General features: G+C 45.2%; 1 long non-coding RNA gene across 1 annotated transcript; it reads left to right on the top strand.

Moving 5' to 3' along the window:
• The first annotated feature begins 12 nt into the window (after positions 1–12).
• On the top strand, positions 13–2380 carry LOC118169488. Its single transcript, XR_004752146.1, has 2 exons — positions 13–383; positions 972–2380. It is a non-coding gene; the product is annotated as an uncharacterized LOC118169488 (long non-coding RNA).
• Positions 2381–8670: the final 6290 nt, after the last annotated feature.

The raw sequence follows: 8670 nt of genomic DNA on the forward strand, positions 1-8670 counted from the left end.
ATAACGCACCGCGTTCAGCAGGCCATGAGGCCGCTTGGTGCAGCAGGCTCCAGGCTGCCCCACACTTGGATGCCCCAAAATCCCATGCAGAAGAGGTGCTGGGGACCAGAGACGAAGCTGGTGCCAGTCTTACACCTCCCCAAATGTTTGTCAAAGCCTAGCCCACGACTCCCCCTAATGCATCAACCCCTCTCAATGTATCGCAGCTGGAAATGGTGGCTCGCAGCTGCTCTCTCCCTGACCCGGTAACAGGGCGTAAATAATTTAAGCCAAGCCATTATTAACAAATCTGATCTTCCTGCAGGTTATTTGTGCTCAGCGAATCTCACCCACTGGAAGCAGCTCTCTGGTGGGTCTGCCAGCAGTGCCATCCAGCAGCCCAGGTAACGCCAGCGCTGTTGTATTTTAGCAGGGGAGGAAGTGTGTTTGAGTGGGAAGACACTAAATTCATGGGCTTATTTTGAAAAACAAATGTTAATTTTGTAATGCATTTTCCTACATCAACAGGAATTAACTCTTAAATAAGAAACTTTTCTGAAGTGCCCATTTTTATTTTGTCTTTTAAGTGTCCGTTGAGGATCAAAGCTATCTATTTTATTTATTATAGCAACTGCAGTATAGAAGTACATAACTAAACTTGCTGCAACATCCTTAAGAAGGAAAGGCGCTTACCCCAAGGTCCCAAATTATGCTCTGCTGGAACCTGAATCACTTTTTAAATTAATTCACTTGCCGTTCAGTGTTGCACCATCGTCTAGTTTTGTGTTCCTGGCCACCTGGCATTGACTCTGGAACAGAAGGCCAGATGTGTTAATTACTCATAAAAAATTATGTAAATGCACATAGCAATACTTGTTGAAATTAATCATCCATTAGCACTTCTGGGGGGGAAAAAAAAAAAAAGAAATGGAAATCAGATGAGATATTGCTGCTGAAAGCTGAGCTGAAACGCTGTTTTATTTCACAATCAGTTTCCGTGAAATATCTTGATGTGTATCGATTTACCCTCCTGAATAAATCTGCCCGAGGGGGAGTCACTTTCAAGAAGGGACGTGCAATATTTATAACATCTACGGGACCAGAGAGCTCAAAGCAGCGGGTGGAGGAGGCTAACCCGTTCTTATCTGTATTTCTGGATAAGGAAAGAGTGATGCAAAAGAAAGACGTGTAAAGCTGCTAACAAGGCACTGGGCATTCAAAATAAAATAAATAAAAAATAGGAGAGGGGGTGCTTGCTGATGCTGGCTTGCAGCGTGGGGAATCAGAGGCCTCATGCACACCAAGAGCAACCGCTGGGCATTCACTGAAGAGAAGCCATCTGTTCCCCGGGCCTTGCAAGACGGCGTGAAATTCTCTCTTGATTCTGGTTTTGGTTTCCTTCCTGTCCTGTCCTGAGCGCTGCCCCTGTGCCGGCAGCTCCCACAGAGCCCGGGGAGGGCACGTGGAGGCAGGGGAGCTGGAGGATGGCTGAGGACCACATGAGCAATGCAGAAACAGCTGAGGGCCTTTGCTGACCTTCTGCCCTTTACTTGACTGCCTGTTCCTTTAAAACAAATTTACTGATGGGTTTTCTTTATTTTATTTTTTTTTCTGCCGCCATCCCCATGAGGCGTTCTTTCCTATGAGTCATGCACACCATAAAGAAATTACTGTTTGGCTCAAAGTTACGCTCCCATGCCTGGAATCAACATTTTTTCAGTGAGAGATAGGAAATGAGCTGAATTTGTGGGTGATTCATTATTTACTATTTTGACCTGAAAAGTGCTTTTACCATTAGATTTAAAAGAAAAGAAAATCATACAACAAGATTCCTGAAACACGAAACCAAAGCTATACGTGACTGAAGACACTGAACATGTCCTTTAAGGGCTTATTTATGCCATGTACAGAAATGATCCCTTTTATCTTTTGAGGCTGATTGTAGATTTCATCAGGATTATTAATGTTACTAGTTTCACTTCAGAATTATATTTTACTGATATAAAACACCCTTCAAGAGCATATTTCCTCATATGGCTAAGAAATACGGTGCTATTTATGCATTTATATTCTTTTATTTGAGCACAATATGACATAATGAGACATTTTTAACCCCCTGTATAGCCTGGAAGTAAACATCATACATACACCTACAGAGAAGTCCTGGGCACTAAGGCCCATCCAAGCTCAGAAATCCAGATTTGGAATAAAGTGGAATTCCAGATGACAAAAGAGCAAATCGGAGCAAAACCCAGCAACCCAAGTCTGATGCAACAGTCAGCGGCGGAGCCCCAGCAGTGACTTCCATCAGCGACAGCTGAAAGGAATTGTGGAAAAAAATGCAAAAAGGTTGAGAACTGAAGGAACACAGAGGCCTTTCTTGCTAGTGGGATTTTAAAGAGTATTTTAGTATTAATTCCAGGTGGATTATAAAAGCTGTGAGTTGCCAGAAGGCTCCAGTAGTGCTGTTTGCCCGAGCTCCAGCCCAACAGGCAGGCCCCAAAGGCAACCCAGCACATCGGGGACAGGGCTGTGGTCAGAGCTGGTAATAAGGAATAAAACGACAGTGCTCAGGGATGGACTGTGCATTCAGATCAAGTGGCACCTCCCCAGAAATTATCTCCAGTTTATTCACCTGAGGGCCTGCCACCCTACTCGGGCACCCTTTGCTCCCCAGCTCACACAGCCAGAAAACCACGTTCAAGGTGCAGCAGTCAAGGTGCTACCAGGCAAACCTTAAACACAGATGACTGAAGAAGACACGTTTCTGCACACAGCCCCTTCACGTCACCAGAACCCTCCCGGGAGCAGTCAGAGAAACCCAAGCACGGCCTCCACTGGCTGGGATATTTCCAGTCTACCTCGAGAAGTCAGTCCAGGAACGACAGCCATGGCAGTGTGCAGCAGCAACCACACACAGGCTGCACAGAAACAGGGTTCCTTGCACCTTTCCAACTTTGCTGCTGTTTTTTCCTTGTTGTTTTGCCAGTGGCCTGGTGACTCCTCCCAGGCCAACATCCTGCCCACTCTGCTGCACCTTTTTTTGTTTGAAGTGCCCTGCCTGGTTAGCATAGCCAGCGTTATTCCAGTTCCACCAAATGCCAGTATAGGTTTTAACTTCTGCTTCATGTCAGGCCTGCTGAAGGTTTGCTCAGTACCAAAGCTTGCCCATTTTTCTTCAGCTCCATCAGGTGGGTATTGCAATGTATTCCCTCACCCTTCAGGCTTGCTTCTGGGTAAGTCAAAGCAGCTTTGAGGGCTCAGCCCCCCTCCACCTCCATCACAACCAGTGCTAATATCTGAAAATGTGAGGGCCTTGTGACTGCGTGTGGGTCTGGCGTGGGGCCTACCACGGACCTGTAAACCAACACTGCCCATATAAATGCCAGGAATCAGCCCTTCGCTTAAAGGAGTGAAAATAAAATCAGGACCAAGCTGTGAAAGCCTTTCTTGAACTCTTTAAAAGTCACTTTCTAAAATTAGATTTAGACATTTAGGTCATTATAGAGCAGATGCTGCCACCAAATTTGTTTGGATGTAACTCACTGCAGCGCTTCTGCCAATGGCAACAAATTAGAAAATGCTGGATAGCTCACCAAATCCTCCTGATTTAATCATTTAGAACTAAAGCAGTTGAAGAAAGTTCTTAAGTCGTGCATCTCCATCCTTGGCAGATATTTACAAAAAAGGCAATGATTTTAATTTTTACTGCAGGAAATGGAATGCATCTGGGACCAAGGAGTCTCTTTTATGGTAGCCATCACTTCAGGTGGGAGGGGAGGAAGAAGAGAAAGGGATGAGGAAATGAAGTTCCCAGAAAAAGGCCACACTATATTTAAATATATATATACAAACTAAAATATTGTTCAGAATGCTTTCTTTTGGTCAAAGTGACCATCATAGCACCATTCTCAGTACAGTTCCCCCAGGACGGCTTCTGGATTTGAAGATGGGTTTTTAAAGTGCAGCTGGCATTTCTATCTACATTTTAAGTAGTCCTGTGTGGAGCCAGGAGTTGGACTCAGTGATCCTTGTGGGTCCCTTTGAACTCGGGTTATTCTATGATATAATGGTGATTTTCTGATTTTGTGTGGCAATGATATTGCCTTTCTATGCTCCATGCGAACAGATGGAGGAAAGCAGAGGCCGTCGATGACCTCTCTTCCCATAAAAGCCACCCAACATATGCACAATGTTGCCAACTCTTGCAATTTTTTTTCACAAATCCCATGATTTGTAGTTAGGAAGAAGAATGTTTTTAGCTGGAAGCAGCTAAATCAGCATTCACCACCCCAAAAATATTGTGAGTCACATAAAGCCAGAGTTAAACAAGCAGAGCCTCTAAAGGCTAATTTCCAAACAACAGTGAGATTTCAAGCCATCCCATGGTTTTTGGAGGCTGATTAGTGAGCCTGAACATAGCTAGCCTGTGTGTACAGCTAGCACACAAGCAACATCTAACATTTTCCTGTTTTTGCTTGGCTGCAAATACTTTAAACAATTACTTCAGCAGGGTTTAACTTCCAACAGGGTATTTGCACTGCTGCTTGTGGCGAGGAGACTCGCGGCCTCTTGACCATCATTGGACACACAAGGGATGATTATTTAATGAATATGTTAATTACGAGACATGTCGAGGCTTGTGTAGCTGCAGAGAAGCCCCAAGACTTCCCTCCCACTCCTCACCTGGAGCAGCGGTCAGGGGAAAAGATCCCCGTTCCCCATCCAAAAGGGTTGTCCTTGGCCAGCCAGTTTCACAATCCACCCGAGCTGTTGGGGTTCTTTTGCTAATTAAAAGCAGACCCATTTTTAGCCTTTTTAACCTCGGATGAGTGATTTCGGAAAGATGGGGCAGATGTTACAAAACGAGATGCTGCCCAAAAACCTGTGGTAGGACTGCAGTGACTGTAGCTTTTTGCAAGCTGTTTTACAGGAAATGAAATCTCAATGGCATTTCTGTCTCATTTCTGAACAAGCCGACCACGTTCCTCTTCCTTTTCAGAGCAAGAACAATGTGTAACACGGTACATACATTACTACCGTGAGCTCTGTTTTTGTTCATTGTTAAGGCCGTTGAAAATACAGTATTTTCACACAGCTTCCTCTGTAAAGCCAGCAGTTGACTACCAGCAAATGCTCTGTGAGTACAGGATGCACACAGTACAGGGAAGAACGCTATTAGTCTTGCAAAGTCAGGTCCGCAGAAACAATGAAACGACAGGATTGAAACTTCCTATGCAGTTTAAACTAGGACCCTTTTGTGTGAAGCTCATAATAAAGCCTTACACTACATAATTAAAGAACCGTTTTTTTCATCGGATGCTGGAGTAGCAAAGCATTCAAAAAATGAGGTCTCTGCATGTTCTGATTGCTTCTTGCATCTTACGATATGCTGCTTAACCATTTCTATTAAATTTGATAATTAGTGTCACCACCAGGTTTACTGTGTCTCTCTTGGTCTTGCCTGGTGAACACCACAGGTGTTTATTACTGGTGTACTGTCAGACCATTTTAAGGCATGAAGATTGAACTCCCCCACATTCTTCCCTTGGGGAACAAGGAAATCAACCTCAGAGGTGCCTACCCTCTGTGCCCAGTTGCTGCCTAGAGCCCAAGATTTTTGCAGAGGGTGTAGGGGTAGGTAGAGTTTCATTGACCTGACATACAACTTTAGGTGACTCTCATTACAGTGAGCTTTTGACAGTTCTGGAGCTCTGAATCAGAAGTCTCCAGAAAATAAATCATGAATTACTCTGGGAATTGAGTTTAACTCAAACCATTCAGGGTACGCAGACTCTTTTCCTAAATCTGGTTCATGTCCAGAACAGGTCCTCGGCCTGTGTGGTAAAACAGGCAGGTGTCACACAGTGCCACCATGGAACTGCTGGTTCTCGGTGCTGATTTACACGAGGTTAATTTAACCCTGAGCACGTGCCCTTTTGGGGTATTACTTAATTTAATTTCATGTTTGAATGCGTCTGTGTATAGGAGAGGCTGTGGAACCTCCTCCTTGGAGTCCCTCAGCAAGCAGGGCACCCTGCGGCAGGCGGCCTGGGTGGGACCAGACGGACCCAGAGGTCCCCATCAACCTCAGCCAGTCTGCAACGACCTCCTTCATGTCCAGCTGTGACAGTCACACAGGGAGAGCTGATGTTAACCACAGGGAAGTCCTCGGCATGCAGTCCATCATCCGCAGGCACGAGAGGGCACGTCCTGGGCTGAGGAGCGTGGATAGGGGAAAGGCTCCCCCAGAGCACGGCTGCTAACCAGGGCTTCTTGAGGAGACAGAGCAGGTTTGTGTTTGGACGTGAGACCTGGGGTGAAATGTAGTACTGTGTCTTGGAGGTGCTGCTTCAGAACAAACGAGAAATAGGATCTGGGGCTTTGCCAGCCACATTGGTGCTGCTACAACACTTTAAAAGGCCATAGTGTGAAATTCATTTGCTGGACACTCGTCTGGGTTTTCAGCACAGCTCAGTGGATGAGCTAGCCCTCAGAAGGTAAATAATTTCTGCCTTGGAATTCACGTCTGCTGAGGAGGCTGCATTTCAGGGCCTCTCTTATTTGTTTTTCTTATGCTGGCATTTTCCAGCGTGCCTGCATCTTCAGGTGTGGCACATTATTTGTGTTAGACCTGAGCTGGGATTCAACAAAAGCCTGCCAAGCCAGAGACACAGCACCTCAAAGAGAAAAGGTGCTACGGAACACGAATGCTTATTTACCCTGGAAAGAAGCAGTTCAAACAACATGTTTTCTTCCAGAGTTAATGTGAACTTGCTGTTTAACTCCTTTCTCACCAAAAGCTGCCAAATTCCCAGGCTGAGACAAATCACTGTTTCCTCCTCAGAAAATGGAAGTAGCATATGATTGTTTTTTTATTGGTAGTGGTGGTGGTTTTTTTGGTGGGAAAAACAGTTTCTAGGTTCCTTTACCACTTTCTGAGCTGATGACCTGGACCCAGGCATCGAAGACCTGGCACTGCCTGGGGGAGGAGAGCGAAGGCATGGCAGCTCCCTTGTGGCAAGCAAGGATCCCTTTGCAAAGCCGTACCCATGCCTCAGCAGGGCCAGACCCATGGGTGCAGGGCTGCTCGGAGAAGCAAATGACTCACATTTCTCTTTCATTTCCTTTCAAAGCTGTTGCAGTGGCAGCGCTCAGCCGAGCGGTGCGTGCACGTTCTTTGCAATCGGGCTGTTTAGATGGCTTGAAAACGCATCCACAAAGGGCAGCATATGGAAAATTCTGATTGAAAACATATGGGATGTTACCTCACAAGAGAGACCTCTTCTCTTCTGCGGATGTTGATTTGCTCCACTAACAGCTATTTGGGGAAACAGCAGGGAAGATAAATTTCCTTTTTTGCTGAGCGCCACCTAAGCCCTGTGGATCAGGGAGTTCAGCATTACCGTGACCTCCACCGCTGGCAGCATATGACTACATTTTGCCAGCTGCGAGACTTCTCTGTCTTGAATCACTTATTTCCTATCAATAATTACTCAACAAAAGTTATTAGTTATGTATTACACCAGTCCTTGACACCACCTTCACATTACTCCGAAAACCGGCCCTGAATCAGCTTTCACAGCCCTCAGACAGATTTGGGTGTCACCAGATGAAAAATGGGACTATTACAGTAAAACATTCTCTTATTTTTTTTTTTCCTTCCTAGAGCTAATTGTTTGAATCATTTACCGCTTCATGTCCTGCTGGTAACCAGCTGATTCTGCTTGCTGTGCCTGTGATAGTGTTTTTTTGCTAATGCCAAGGAGAGAAAGAGAAGCTGCTGCTGCAGGAGTGGAAAAGATGCTAAATCCCAGTCTGTCCATCGCACGCAGGCCCATGGACCTGCGCAGCATTTGTTCTGACATCGCCTTTAAGCCTCATGTCAATAATGGCATTATTTTTTACACCTAAAACTGGCTGCAAGTTGTTTTTGGTTTTGTTTTTAATTCACTTGCTTAAAAAATGTTTCTTCTCTTCCCTTCTTTTTCTTCCTCCTATTTCAGCAGGCTGAAGTGAGCAGCAGGTATTACTCAGTCCTAGTTTTGGCGATAGATTGGTGACCTGGGGAGTCCTTATCTTGGCAAGACCCCCACCACGAAGAAGCTGCAATTCTCAGCTGGGTATGAGAAGAAGCACTTGGTTGTGGTCTTCAGCTTCCCCAAATCCCTGCGTCCAGAAGAGCTACTTGCTCTCCATTTTAGAGAGTCCTTAAATGTACTTTTTACTCTTTCATGCTCCTTTCAGAAGTTATGTGCTTTATTTTACAGGCTTTGATGACAGTACAAATAATTTCTGGCCTTTAAACTAAAGGTTTGAGAAGGACAGAGACAGGCGGAATGAATAAAGTTTTAAAAAATTTCCAGACCATTTGTCAGATTGCTTCTTTCTTCAGCAGGAGGCTGGCAGAAGTGACCTGTGCTGGGAAATGCTTAGTGCATCAGCAGGGCCTTGGTGTTTGTAGGCTAATTTTTGTTTTGAGTATAACTTTTGACTCATGGAAAAATAATATAAGTGTTTTGGTCTGGTCCCGGCCTTGATCTTCCTTGAATTCACGACTGTCTCTTTCAAAATAAGTGTGGAGAAGCTTTTATGATAATGTTTTTATCCTCTTGCTCTTTCCCTTGCCTGCTCCTTGAGAGGCAGAAGTCACCTCGAGTGCATTCCTGGGAGCTGTTTACTAGGCGGAGG

The sequence above is a fragment of the Oxyura jamaicensis genome, chromosome 6, assembly GCF_011077185.1.
Source record: "Oxyura jamaicensis isolate SHBP4307 breed ruddy duck chromosome 6, BPBGC_Ojam_1.0, whole genome shotgun sequence".
Lineage (NCBI taxonomy): Eukaryota > Metazoa > Chordata > Aves > Anseriformes > Anatidae > Oxyura > Oxyura jamaicensis.